Raw genomic sequence first — 15,891 nt, forward strand, 5'->3', positions numbered from 1 at the left:
AGACGATTAATTCAAGCCACTATGAGTCGACTCTTTTTTAAGATAAATAGTTTTAAAAACTGTCCACTGTCAGATTTAAGCCTTAGCTGGATATTTCACTTCACTCAGAGCTGTGTTACACACTACATGGAAGGTCATTTCAAAAACCCTAATAGGTGCTCTTTAATATAAACCATCGGAAAATGGCTGAATGGAGCATACACTAACCTACGTATTATTCGGTCACAAGATGGTGCCAAACATCTGCATCTCAAACAATCATATACATATAGGTGTTAATATATTCACTCATGGTTAAGATGATTTGACCAATAAAAATCAAGTATTAAAAGCTGTGTAATAATTTAGTTAAATGTATATTAACATATTAAACAAACATAATAACTTGCTCTTCCTGTAAAACTACTGTTATTGTTCATGTACCCAAATGTATTTCGGCTACGGCAACATGAAAACAGGCCATGTCCTCCTGAAAGCCCTGGGGGTATGCAGTCTCTGGGTCAGGGAATCATGCTAGAGTGTTTTCAGGTTCACTAGGGTCAAGTGGTCTTTAGGACAAGGATTTTCGACAGAAAGACAGCATTAGAGTCTTGGCAGCGTGTTGTCCTTGGCTTGTTTTAATTGGTGTCCCTTCTGAAAGAGCTGTTTAAATCACTGTTCTCGGTCATGACTGTACTTAGCAGCTAGTAATCCCGGCAGGTTACGACTTGCTCAGTGAGCTAAAGGATAAAAATGGCTCTTTGACTCTGGAGAAGCCTTAGACTAAACCACAGCCTGGCCAGTCTCCAAACCAGCATCTGTCAACAGCTCTGTTGTGACTGGTATCAGCCCAGCAGAGAGAACCAAATCCACGCTGCAGATTTTATGCCCATGCAGGAGCTCACCTGGATGTGCAATGTGACACGTACACACACACACACACACACACTGGCAGCTTAAACCGGCACATGCCGCATCATGATACAGTTGACCCACAGCATGAAAAGCTATCTGTAATACTCTTAGGTGTTATAGCTCTTGTCTCGCTGTGTAATTTACTGCAGCTGGAATATAATAGGTTCACCTGACACGCTTCTCTAAATACCCTTTCAGGATCCTACACAAACACCCCAGATCTGAGGTCATCATTTCTTTCTTGATCATGAAAGTTGTATCTTTTAAATAAAGTCACAGGATAAAACTGTATCTCAATATGGTACCCTAGCATAAGCATATTATTGCTTGAACTGCATTATAAGCACAACAGTTGAAGTCAGATTTATTAGCCTCCCTGTTTTTTTTTCCCCAATTTCTGTTAAACAGAGAGAAGATTTTTTTTCAACACATTTCTAAACATATTATTTTTAATAACTCATTTCTAATAACTGATTTATTTTATCTTTGCCATGATGACTGTAAATAATATTTGACTAGGTATTTTTCAAGACGCTTCTTAACAGCTTAAAAGTGACATTTAAAGGCTTAACTACACTGTAAAAAAATAAACATTATTTTACAGGTAATTGTATGTAATTTTTTTACAGAATTTTCAATTTTTTTCATTATACCGTGAGATACTTATAATGTTGTTTTACAGATATGTTCTGTCATAAAAAAATCTAACTGTTAAATGTACAGTTATTGCTTGTATTTTGGTATTGCATAATTTTTCTGTTTTTCAGAGAAAATGTTCTGTATTTTCATAGAGTAACGCACAATTTTACATTAATATTTACAGAATAGAAAATAATGTGTGATAAGGAAGAAGATTTTGAAGTTAAATCACAAGAAATGATTCACAAATTTAAACAACATGGCTGTAAAAAACGGAGTAATCTATAAATCTTATAATGAAGCACAAAATAGCAACAGAGATGAACTGTTAATACAAAGACCTAGATTGAATCTGTCAAAAATTTCTGTTTATTTTGTCACACAATACAGTACAGAGCTAAATAAAATAAAGAGAGTTGGGAAAAAATAATTGGAATATTTTGATGAGTGACCCCCATCTCAGGGAAGTTTTACCTGTGTCCCCCTCAATTATATTCCGAAAAGCTCCAACCATTCAAGATAAACTTGTGAGAAGCCATCTCTCCACTTAAGAATACTTGGTTGAGTCAAACAACAGGAAACTACAGATGTGGCAACTGCAATCATTGTGAGAACATCCTTAAGATGAACTTATTTAGAGATCCATCATCATGCCGTGATTTTAAGATCAATTCATTTATTAATTGCAATACTAAATTTGTTGTATATGGACTGGAATGTCCGTGCGGATGCTTTTATACAGGAATGACTAAGAGAAACTTAAAATTGAGATTAGCGGAGGAGGGTGGATCGGTCGATTGGCTGGTCGCCCAGTCAATCAGTCATTCAGTCGTCCAACAGCGGGCTCTGAAGGGTTTACGCGATAACAGTGCGGGTGCAAACGGCACTCATGAGAGGCATTTGAGATGAAAAAAAAATAATAACGCACACATCGGACTCTTGCGGATTCGCGAAAACAAAAACGGCAAAAATACCAGCCTGATCTCACGAGAAAACGTATTTTACGTTTTGCCAATTTAGTGGCTAATTCGTCAAGTTCAGTCATACGAAATTGTACGATTTCAAAAGGAGGCGTGGCACCTAAACCCACCCTTAAACCCAACTGTCATTGGGGGATGAGCAAATCGTACTAAATTGTACGAATTAGGTCGTACGAATTCATACGAATTAGCCACTAAATTAAAAAGTTACGAATTGCCGTGAGATTGTGTTGAAAATACATACCTCCCAGGACGTATTTCGAGGTCTCCAGAAACGTCTGCGGGACTACATTTCAGAATGAGCCTGTGTTGCATGTAAGTTCACAGGTATCAGCAACACTTAAAATAAAGTGGGACTGAAATGGATTTTCTTGCTGGGTGTATGTGGTTACCAATGACTTTCCATAAGGAGTATGTGATACATTGTACTACAGCATTTACGGAAATTGCTGGCTAACTTACATAAAAGTACTGTGGTAATACTTGCATTTACAGACATAGGACTGTGTTTGTGTAAGTATATGTGTGTGTGTCTTGTATTACTCACAAATGTCCTCATATGTATAACAATACAAGTAAATTTTGACCTTGTGGGGACATCTTTTGGTCTCTGTGTGTGTGTGTGTGTAAGTATGTGTGTGTGTTTTCTCTCTAGAAATGCAAGTTTCTAGAAACTAGCATGTCTTTGAAACTGTGGCCATATTTCTTACATTAATCCTTTCATCGGCCACAACATGAAATCCACATGGAACTCTGAACAAACAGAGGCCTGGGGCTTCTCAAAATACCAGAGGTTTTATTTACTCCTTTAAGACCATGAGATGAACCCTCCTTCATCTTTAGCCGAACCAGTTGTGAGTCGAGTGCACAAAGCTGGAGGATCAAGATCAGGAAATGGATTACAGCACTTCCCTGTAATCAAGATCTGCAGTGTCTTAGCATCACAGGGTGACATGCCTGGGTGAATGGGGAGGTTAGATGCACACACACACAACATGGCGTGCATAGTGGCGAAACCTACAACTTTAGTGGCCAAATGTTTCAGGTTCAAGTCTTGTAAGGTTTGAATTATCACTATTGCGCCCTTGCGCAAGAACACAACCGCGGGAAGAGCTGCAATGGAAAGAGGCCACAGTATGTCTTGGAAAATTCAATATGTTTAGATCACAAACAGTTTTGGTCAGGGACGCATATGGCGGCATTGTATGTGGAATGTATGCTGAAGCGTGACAGCAACAAAGCACTGCTAACTGCTGTAATATGAAATCATGTCTCCAAAAGAAAAATACAATACTTTGCCAATACAAATACAAACAAAAGTAGCAAAGCAACATTTCTGATTCCCTGTGTGGGGTCCAATGCATGAGTTAAGTAATGTTAAGCAATATTATTACTTACACGGCTGTCTGGAATCCCTCATTCTGTTTGGTTAACCTCAATATTATAAGTTATGGTATTCCTAGATAACAATTGTATGATCTGATGACACAGGCTCATCTGGGTATTTTGTATCTTTTTGACCATCAGTGAATACATTCACATCCATATTCAACCCAGGCTCATTCTGAAACGCACCCCTATATACATTTCTGGAGAGCGCCAAATATGACTTTATTTATATTTACATATTTCTTGTAAATATGACTGAATTTATATATTTATTATACTTAATTATATTTATTTACTTAATTATATAATTTTGTTTTTTGCAGTTTCTGTTTTGACGAATCCACTAGAGGCCGCTGTGTACACTTTTTCATATCTCAGATTTCTCTTGCGAGTGACATTCATGCTTGCTCTTCTTGCAAAAATCCCCCAGAGGCCGCTGTCGACTGACCGATTGACCCAACTGATTGACCAGTAACCACCCATTTCCCAAAACCCAAACGACAATGTTTTGAAAAGCAATCCAGAAAAAAGAAAAGCCCCCACCTGATTTTTTACCACATTTTCAGTTTTTACCACAATCTCACAATGTTATTTACTTGTTTATTTAATTTTTTTGGCCTTTGTTTTTGTCTTACCTGCTTTCTGGAACCATTCTTCACCTGACTCAAACCTTGTCATATCAATCAGCTCTTCTCTAAGTCTCAAGTCCGCTGACGTACAATGCAAGCCATTGGACAAACTGTTAACAACAGGAAAGTTGTCCATATGTGGTAAGCATTCGTTTTAAAGACTTATTGCAGCAGTAGGCACTTCTGGCTACATAATTCGGGATCTACAGAATAGTATATAGAGCTACGTTTTCAGAATAAGCCTATGTTGTCCGTATTTTTATTTATGTTTTAGGCTGTTTGGCACCATCAGAACAGAACCCCAGCATTTCCAAACAAATACAGGGTCATTAGCCTTTTCAAAACACTCCAGACATAACTGGAATGTGTATCTTTTAAAACCAAAACGAACTAGATTATGCACAAATCGCTGAGTCACTGGTATTATTCAAATGACAAAAAAAATAAAATCCATGTCTTATGCGATCACCTGAAGCTCTGTGAACAAAACCAGGACCTTCACTCCTCCCCCACCATAACAAACAACAACCTCAAAATATTATGCAATTCTGAGTGTGAGTGGGCTTGACAAACCACTTGTAGAAAACACACTTTTTCATCTGTCTGACATTTTAACCAACACTATGCACCAGTTTTGCACATTTACACAAGACACTCTCTTTCTATCATTCCATATATTTACTACCTGACAAAAGTATTGTCGCCAATCCCAGTAGTAAGAGCGACAAATAATAACTTGACTAGTTGATCATTTAGAAAAGTGTTTTTTTTTTCTGATGAATCATCTGTTGAACTGAATCCCAATCATCACAAATACTGCAGAAGATCTATTGGAACCCACATGGACCCAATATTCTCACAGAATTCAGTCAAGTTTGGTAAAGGAAAATCATGGTTTGGGGTTACATTCAGTATGGACGTGCAAGAGATCTGCAGAGAGGATGGCAACATCAACAGCCTGAGGTATCAAGACATTTGTGCTGCCCATTACATTACAAACCACAGGAGAAAGCAAATTCTTCAGCAGGATAGCGCTTCTTCTCATACTTCAGCCTCCACATCAAAAATCTCGAAAGCAAAAAAGGTCAAGGTGCTCCAGGATTGGCCAGCCCAGTCACCAGATATGAATATTATTAAGCATGTCTGGGGTAAGATGAAGGAGGAGGTCATTGAAGATGAATCCAAAGAATCTTGAGATGCAAGAATGCGTTCTTTGCCATTCCAGATGAATTTATTAATAAGTTATATGAATCATTGCAGAGATGTATGGATGCAGTCCTCCAAGCTCATGGGAGTCATACACAAAATTAATTCTTTTTCCACTGCACCATGACTTTAAATTATAAACTGTACATTATTTCTGTTAAGTGAAAAGGCTTTTGTCTAAGCAAAGTCAAACCTTAAAAAACAAGGCATGATCATATTTTATTTTCGTAAAATAAGTGTAAACTAGAGGCCTTTGCCTTTCATATAAGCCACTTCTGATACTAAATGATCAACTAGATGTCAAGTAATTATTTGTTGTTCCTAAAACTTGGATAGGCGAAACATACACTGGAAAGATTTAAATTAAATTATTGTTTATTGAACTGTTGTACACAAGTAATACCACACTCATAATCATACTGGTCTGAACATCAGCATGAACGTAATTACTTGTTTAGATATTTAGAACTGCGGCAATCGTGCTCCTGTGATACTTGCTTAAATATCACTTTCTGCTGTGACAAAAAAAGACACAATGACCTCAGACCAACTGGCAACTTCTGTCCATACCACACCTCACCGTCTGCAGCAAACAAACACGGTAAGCACTTCTCCTCATCCTATCTCAAGTTGTGCTGTATTGTGTGGGCTTGATGAGCTTGTGGGCCCTTCCCTTTTCTGGGCTATTTCCAGCCTCTTACCTCACCCTAGAGTAAAAATGCATCAACACATTAAAGTGAGGTAAGATACTATTAAGCATATTGCTCATCCCCTTATTTCAGTTCCAGGCCTTCTAGCAGGGTGCCAGAACCTGATGTCAGTGAGTGCTTTAAATGGATTAAAGCCTACGTGTAACTTTCTTTCTCTCTCTTTCTCTCTCTCTCTCTCTCTCTCTCTCTCTCTCTCTCTCTCTCTCTCTCTCTCTGTGCTGTTGTGTTCTGATAAGAGTGGAATATTGTATAGTGGAAAGTTTATTCCAACAGATAAACCTTAAAGGGATAGTTCATCCATATGTTTTGGGTGAACTATCCCTTTAAATCTACTTTAGGTAAAAATTCCATTCACACTACATTTTAAGGTACACTACCTGACAAAAGTCTTGTTGCCTTTCCAAGTTTTAAGAGCAACAACTAATAACTAGACTTCAGGTTGATCACATGGTATCAAAAGTGGCTTATATAAAAGGCAAAGGCCTCTAGATTACGCTTATTTTACCAAAATAAAATATGATCATGCCTTGATTTTTAATTATTTAATTAGGACAGTAAGGTCTGACTTTGCTTTGACAAGAGTCTTGTTAATTAACAGAAATAATGTACAGTATAGAATATAAAGTCATGCTGCAGTGGAGAAAGAATTAATATTGTATATGACTCCCATGAGTTTGGACGACTGCACCCATACATCTCCGCAATGACTCAAATAACTTAATAAAGTCATCTGGAATGGCGAAGAAATCATTCTTGCAAGACTCCCAGAGTTCATCAAGATTCTTTGTATTCATCCTTAATTTTACCCCAAACATACTCAATAATGTTCATTTCTGGTGACTGGGCTGGCCAAATCATTTAGCAACTTGACCTTCTTTGCTTTTGGGAACTTTGATGTGGAGGATGAAGTATGAGAAGTAGCGCTATATAGCGATATAGGAGTGCAGTATTTGTGATGATTTGGATGCAGTTCAACTGATGATTCATATAAAAACTCTACCTTCTGCCACTTTTCTAAATGATCAACTGGAAGTCAATTTATTATTTGGTGCTCTCACAACTGGGATTGGCAACACGACTTTTGTTATGTAGTTATTACTACTGCTATTAACAAGCCATTAATTATTACCTTAGCCTCAATAAACTCCAAAGTTGTTGTTTAGTAATATTTATTAAGGTAGTAGTTACATTTAGGTATTGGGTAATATTAGAATTAGAATATGTACTTTATAACTACAAATAAACAGCATATATCTTATAACAGGCAGGTAACAAAACACTACTTAAATATTGGTCCTTAAACTAGTTACCAAAAATAATATATTCATTCATTCATTCATTCATTTTCAACCACTTTTCCAGGGCCGGGTCGTGGGGGCAGCAGTCTTAGGAGAGAACCCCAGACCTCCCTCTCCCCAGACACTTCCTACAGCTCCCCTGGAGGGATCCTGAGGTGTTCCCAGGCCAGCCGAGAGACATAGTCCCTCCAGTGAAGTCTCCTACTGATGGGACATACCTGGAACACCTCCCTAAGTAGGCTGAAACAGATGCCCGAGCCACCTCAGCTAACTTCTCTCGATGTGGAGGAGCAGCGGCTCTACTCCGAGCTCCTGCCGAGTGACAGAGCTTCTCACCATATCTATAAGGTTGCGCCCTGCCACCCTGCGAAGGAAAATCATTTCGGCCGCTTGTATCCAAGACCTTGTCCTTTCCATCATGACCCAAAGCTCACGACCATAGGTGAGAGTAAGAACTTAGATAAACCAGTAAATTGAGAGCTTTACCACAACTGACTGGAACATTGAATACATTACTGCTGCCACTGCACCAATCCGCCTGTCAATCTCATGTTCCATCCTTCCCTCACTCGTGAACAAAGCCCCAAGATACTTGAACTCCCCCACCTAGGGTCAAAGACTTTCCTCCAACCTGGAGATGGCAAACTACCTTTTTCCAGTGAAACATCATGGCCTCGGATTTGAAGGTGATGATTCTCTTCCTAGCCGCATCACACTTGGCAGCAAAACGCCCCAGTGCATGCTGAAGATCTATGTTTGGTGAAGCCAACAGAACAACATCGTCTGCGAATAACAGAGATGAGATCCTGTGGTCCCCGAAGTGGACATCCTCCAGCCCAAGGCTGCGCTTTGACATTTTGTCCATAAAAATTATGAACAGAACTGCCGGAATCCAACATGCACTGGAAACAAATGACTTATTGCCGGCAATGCAAACCAAACTCCTACTCTGTTCATGCAGGGACGAGACAGCCCTTAACACCTCTGACCCCATATTCCCAGAGCACCCTCCACAGAATGCCATGAGGGACACGCTTGAATGCCTTCTCCAAGTCCACAAAACACATGTGCACTGGTTGGGCATAATCCCATGAACCCTTGAGCACCCTGGTGAGTGTATAGAACTGGTCCAGTGTACCACGGCTGGGACGAAAACTGCATTGTTCCTCCCGAATCCTAGGTTCAACCTAAAATAATATAGATCAGTTCAAATTCACATCCTTACGCATTTTTCTTCACCGTTTTTAAGTATAAACAGAGAAAGTATTTTTTTCCCCCAAAATATTAGGTGCACTTTAAATACAAACATAAAAATATCTATAAAAGGTTTATACACTAAATGTTTGAGCACATGTGTATACAGGTAAGTACATCATTTATATGATTGTGCATAGTAAACAGTGCATCTTTTGGGACACAGCTTATTATTCTTAATTTGCAGAGCCATGCCGTGCCATGGAACAGCCTTCTGGCTTGTGGAAGCACTCTGGTTCGCGTGCCTTCCGCGTGGGATCTGGGATAGCAATGGGGGCCTGTCAGAAAGCGCCCGCAGCTCGGAAAATTCTGTAAACACAAAACGTCTTGTTCCTTACCAGGCGAGCAGGCCGACAGACATCTGCACTTCTTTGAGCATGCATTTGAGAAAAAAGCTATCCAGGGGGTGCAAACCAAAGGCAGCTGTGCGAAGGTAACATGTAAAAGAGTCCAGAAACCAGCTTTCATATCACACATGATTTTATTAAACGCACTGTGTTCACTTCACACAACACTATGCAGACACATGTAGCAGCCCGCAGTGTATTTGGATATAAATGCCAAAATTAAAAGGATCCAAAAGTACATTTTTGCACAGCTTGCACAAAAAAAAGTCTGTCACTAATTTCCTCAACCTATATTTGTTCCAAACCTGTTTGATTTTCTGGTCCCACTTTAATTTAAGAGTCCTTAACTACTATGTACTTGCATCAAAAAAATAAATACAATGTACTTACCATGTTCATAATGTATTTGAGAACACTTGTGGTGCTCTTGAGTTGGGATAGGGGTAGGGTTATGGATGGGTTTGGTGGTATGGGTAGGTTTAAGGGTGGGTTAAGGTGTAAGGGATGGTCAACAGTATATTTACAAATTTAATTACAAAACTTAATTACATATGTTTTTACATACAGGTATTTAATCAAGCATAAGTACACAGAAAATACATGTATTTACACAATAAGTACATTGTAATGGATTATTATTTTGGTGTAAGTACATAGTAGTTAAGGACACTTAATTTGAAGTGGGACCGAATTTCTTTCTTCTTCTAAACACAAAAAATATATATTTTGAAGATTTTTTAGTCCAAAAAAACAAGTACATACTTTTAGGGCATAGTATTAGTATGCGAATTGGGACGCAGCAAAAGCCTATAGTAGACAAGCCTGTAACGATTAGTGTATAAAGCTTAACGGCTATTGCTAATGCTGCCTCTAATGGCACAAGGAAGGAGACCAAAAGCTGCTATTTGATTGGCTAAGACATGCTTCATGTAACAAGGTTGGCATTACAGGTTTTCCAATGGTAAGAAATACAGAAATGTTCATCTCACCCATAAGAAAATCTCTGCTTCTGCTGTGTTCATTGCATGCCAAGTCATAATTACCATAATTACTGATGTCCAACTCAGTGCTGTTCACATCCTTTGAGTGATAATTATCTGTTGCTATTCATTCCTTTAGGTTTTCATTACATGGATATATAACATGTAACTCTATGCTGCATGTCTATTGTTTATGTTTACAATACCTTTGTACAGTAAGAATTTGGAAAATGATTCAACTATGTGATGATTCAAATTGGCTGAGATGCCAAACAAATTGCAATACAATTGGAGTAGGAGTTTACATGAATGGTTCTCTGACAGGAACTGACAGTCAGTGAAAAGTTTTGATGGTATATTCTGTTCAGTGGCCTCTAAAGGCTGATTTATACTTCTGCGTCAAACACCGGCGTATGCTACGGCGCTGACGCATAGCCCTTCGCTGTGGCCGTCGCCGTCACTGACGTGTACCTCTCAAAAAATGTAACTACCAATGACTGTAAAAAATATTGACGACGCGACAGCCCTTTTTCCCATTGAACGCCTTGAGGGCAAAACGCCTGCTTGACGGGCACAAACTGTCGCAAAAGACTGCTGAAATTGGAGCCTTGACATGCGCAGAAGGGCTGTCTGATGGAGCCAGAGGAGGAGCTGCGAAAATGAGCGGAGTCGAGCTTCCAACCAAACGCTTTATGTGTTTGCTGTCATATCAACACAAATGGATGTAATAACGTTAACAAATATGAGGGTTTTATATATTAAATCGCGCCAGCGCATTACCTACTCGCGGCGTCGCGGGCTGATTCCGGCTCGCATGCGGCAGCGCCGGCTCGCTCGGCCGCCGCATCTGGCTCGATTGACTCGGGCTGGAATCGGGTAGTGAGTCCAGGCATCCGGAGTAGGTCCAGCAGAGGTAGTCAGTCTGAGCTCTGAGGGGTAAGTCTCCGGCAGGCGAGAATCTAGCCAGAACTGTGTTTTGCTTTCTGGGTGGTTAGGCGTGTATCAGCAAACTAATAAAGCCCGAAAAAAGCCCTGAACTTAGCGAATAAACAGTGTTCCACCAGGATCATGTATGTCAGAAACTATAGTTTACTGCTGAACTCATTTTGTCATGGTAAAATAACACAGAAATCGAATAATAACACTTCAGTCTCCTGCCGAAGCTCAGACGCGCTGCTTTGAGTAACTGTCAATCACAGCTGTCAATCACGATGACACGCCCAGCATTAAATTACTGCTAAAAACAAACTGTTTACAAAAATGAAGATCTGCACCTATTTCAGCTCAATAATCAGTGCCTTAATCGACCAGAACCATCTTTCGGGACATTTTATTGCAAGTGTAATAATTTTTTTTATTTGGGCTCAAGTCTCCTTCATTAACACGGAGGAGGCGGGCTTTATGACTTGTACTGCAGCCAGCCCCCAGGGGGCGATCTAACGGCCGAGACCTTCACTCAAACGCAGGCTTGCGGCACACTTGGTAACTACACATCGCAACGACGCGTAGTGTAAGCTCTGTGATTGGTCAGCTTGTTAGCGCTGACGAGTTTGGGCGGGACCGAGAGCCGCGCGAATGGCGCGAGCGATTGTTTACAAGTGTGGAGTACCGTGAAGGAGCTCCGGATGTAAAGTTTTGTTTTGTGTTTACCTCATAGTTAAAGTTGTTGCACGTCCACCGGTTCCTGCTTCAAAATAAGCGAGTTTGAGCTACTTGTACATCCCGGAAGTGTTCAGGAAAAGCAAAAAACCAGCGAAGAAACTCGACACAGAGGAACATTTACACCTCACTGCCAACTAGCGTTTCGGAAGTGTTAATGCAGACCGACAAAGACAGCGCGCAGAAGTATAAATGCACAGCCATGCGCGTTGCCTGTGCCGTGGGTTACGCCGGTCACCTGACCCAGAAGTATAAATCAGGCTTAAGAGATACACATGTGCTGCTTTGTTTACATTAGTAACCCAGGAAACAACATCTTACTGCTGTTCATAAGTGCCACCTGCTGGCAGAGAGTGAATTTGCATCTCGTTCAGCTTTCTGCTGTTTACTCCTAGTGTATCTCTCTGCGGACTGCAAGACAGGGGTGTAACATGAAGGGGTGTAACTTGTAGTAAGTTTTTAGAGAGGTAACTTGCAGTTATCGAGATCCCGATAAACCATGCAGATGTCACAACGAGATGTTGTTGTTTGATACATTATATTATTATATTCATTAATTTACGCTGCGTCCCAAATCATATACTTAAGCACTATTCTACGCCATTCTGTAGTATAAATAGTGTAAGTAGCGTGTTCACATTGAAAACTCTAAAAATACTAAGTGCACGTTAATTACCTGGATGATGCACTCATTTAGCCGGTAAAATGAAGGGATGTGGAATGATGGACGCTTCACGCACTCAACGACCGCAGGTTTGCTTACGTAGTGGATGGGGTGGAGCTATCGGACCCACATGTTTGATAACTTTATTTATTTTGGATGGTAAAAGCAAAATTCTCAAACGAGAGTGATTATAGCGCCTCCCGATGGTGAATGCGGTTATACTCACGGCAGGTATTATTTGATAATTCGGTCGTTTATTTCACTAATTTGGCAACCGTCAAACTTCATTAGGGAAACGGTTTGAATTTCCGCTTAGTAAAAAAACATTAGTGTGCCATTAGGGACGACACTACATACATATACTATACTGTTGAGTGTGTAAGTGCATACTGTAAGTACATAGTGCAAAAGTGCATAATGTATAGTGTGCCATTTGGGACGCAGCTTTAGTATATCCACCATGCAACTCGCTGACTTCTTCATTAGTTTTGTCATGACTGTTAGCCTATTAGGCGTCGCCCCCTGTGGTTGCAAATAACAGTACAATGGTGAGCACATCAAGTAGGAAAGCCTCCACAACTCATGGCTGTACGTTAAAAACTGTGGTGGTTGGGTTTAGAGTTGAGAAAGGTGTAGACATTAATAACTGTGGTGTTTGGGTTTAGGGTTGAGGAAGATGTGGACGTTAACTGTGATGGTTGGGTTTAGGGTTGTGGTAGGTATAGATGTTAATAACTGATGGTTGGGTTTAGGTGTGGAGTAGGTGTAGATGTTAACGAGCCCCTATTATGGGTTTTTGAAAATGACCTTCCATGCAGTGTGTAACACAGGACTAAGTGAATGAAAACACCAAGCTGAGGGTTAGATCTGAAAGTGCAGTTTGTTTAAAATTATTGATTCTTTAAAAAAATAATCGACTCTGAGTGGAATAAATGAATCGTGTTGGGTTCGGATCTTTTGCCTGAACGTATCGGCAGTATATCACCAAATACGAAATGAAAGATCTGGTAAAACGTGATTGTGCCTTTCCCTTCAGACACTAGCGGAGCTTGGGGGATCACGGGACTGATCATGACTCGAAGATGACGATCACTGACAGATTCGGCTGAGGGGAATAAAAAGGGTTATTTTCACAACAATACCAAAGTATAGCCAACCCTTTTAATTTAAATGCGTTTTGTAAACTCGAAAATAAGAGAATTTTCTGTAAAACGACATTAATGCCCACAACAATGCACCTAACGAAAGTGGAGTGCGTGTGTGCCATTGAATAACCTCACACACAAATATACAGCTCCAATAGGTCTTCTGCAGTATTTGTGATCATTGGGATGCAGTTCAACAGATGATTCATTGAAAAAAATCTACCTTCTGCCACTATTTTAAATGATCAACTTGAAGTCAAGTTATTATTTGTTGCTCTTACAGCTGGGATTGAGAACAAGACTTTTGTCAGGTAGTGTATATATTCTTAATATGAACTCCATAAGGACCATTTCACACTTAAAAAAACTAAAATAAATAAAAATAAAATAAATAAAGAAAAAATAAAGAAAAAAATAAAATAAATAAAGAAAATATAAATAAATAAAATGAAAATAAAAATAAATAAATAAATTAAATAAAAATAAAGAATAAAATAAAATGAATAAATAAAATACAATTTAATCAAATGAAAATAAAAATAAATAAATAAACAAATAAATAAATAACATGTAAGCAAACATTTTTTTATTTGAATTACTATTATTGTTAATATTATTATTATTATTATTATTATTATTATTATTATTATTATTATACTTTGTATAAATATAAAAAAAAATTGTCATATTTCTCAGGCTTTCCATGATTAAACCAGAGATTATTTTATCTTGATGCATTATGACGCACTGTTTGCATCCTTTGTTAGCATCGCCCACGTGTTGCCCCATGTTTGAACGCTCAGCAGCAAATATGTTCTCATTTCCCATATTCTATAATAGCGTCCGCTATTCACATGCACATACATACAACAGGCAATGTGCTTGATGTCTTGATTATATTTATGGAGATCATCCGTCACTGCAGATTTGTCAGCTGTTTTAAATGACTTCCAGGCGTTCTTCCAGGTTGTTTTCTTTTTTTCGAACAGACCGAAAGTCTTCTCTAGCACTTAGACCCCTACTGGGTTCCATCCACAGGACAATAAAACTAAAGAGAGACGGATTAGAGTAATTGATTAATGTCTGTAGCCATTTTTACGGTAACATTGGGACTGTGTTACGGTAACAGACCGTGGTCCCATATGGAGCTGGTTAGTTTGGAGCAATGACAGGACTTTCCAGGAATATATCAGGGCCTCAGTCAGATCACACGTAACAGCCAGGGGTCCAGAGATAGCAATATATACACACACACGCACATCACAGATGCTCTCCTGAATACACATGCTGAGAACCAAACAATGTATGCCCGATGTATACAAATACAGGTGTTGGCCCATAATCATAGACACACATATACTATACTGTAAGACTATACTGAATACAACATACGTCTGGGATTTTGGCAAATAGTTTGCAAAATATATGTTGAATGGAGATTGTTGGGTTCGAACCTGTCTTCCATAATTTTCTAAATCGCATGACTTTTATTTTCCTATCATACACAAGAAAAAATGTTTTTAATGGATAGATGGATAGATTGATGGATGGATGAACTGATATTAAGGATGGATGGATGAATTGATATTTAGGATGGATGGATGGATGGATGGATGGATATTTAGGATGGGTGGTAGATGGATGGATGGATATTTAGGATAGATAGACAGACAGACAGAGAGATGGATGGGTGGGTTTTTATGATTGATGGATGGATGGATGGATGGATGGATGGATGGATGGATGGATGGATGGATGAATTGATATTTAGGATGGATGGATGGATGGATGGATATTTAGGATGGGTGGTAGATGGATGGATGGATATTTAGGATAGATAGACAGACAGACAGAGAGATGGATGGGTGGGTTTTTATGATTGATGGATGGATGGATGGATGGATGGATGGATGGATGGATGGATGGATGGATATTTAGGATAGACGAATAGACAGAGGGACAGATGGGTGGATATTTAGGATGGATGGATGAATTCATATTTAGGATGGATGGATGAATTCATATTTAGGATAGATAGATTGACAGATAGACGGATTGACAGATGGATATTTTGGATGGATGGATGGATGGTTGGAT

The 15,891-nt window shown here is 39.2% G+C and overlaps 1 protein-coding gene and 1 long non-coding RNA gene across 12 annotated transcripts in view; one reads left to right on the forward strand and one right to left on the reverse strand.

The window, feature by feature from the left end:
• The window catches only part of LOC147840126 (uncharacterized), a 402,217-nt gene that overhangs the window by 319,989 nt on the left and 66,337 nt on the right, over positions 1 to 15,891 (forward strand). The window contains exon 4 of one of the 2 annotated variants that reach the window (XR_015511032.1): positions 6,929 to 7,028. This is a non-coding gene — a long non-coding RNA (uncharacterized LOC147840126). The remainder of the gene's footprint in view (positions 1 to 6,928; positions 7,029 to 15,891) is intronic. The other variant, XR_015511033.1, reaches the window with a different exon arrangement.
• The window catches only part of grb10b (growth factor receptor-bound protein 10b), a 156,176-nt gene that overhangs the window by 54,845 nt on the left and 85,440 nt on the right, over positions 1 to 15,891 (reverse strand). The gene's annotated exons all lie outside the window — the stretch shown is intronic.

Source organism: Danio rerio, chromosome 16 (assembly GCF_052040795.2).
Source record: "Danio rerio strain M-AB ecotype USA chromosome 16, GRCz13ab, whole genome shotgun sequence".
Classification (NCBI taxonomy): Eukaryota; Metazoa; Chordata; class Actinopteri; order Cypriniformes; family Danionidae; genus Danio; species Danio rerio.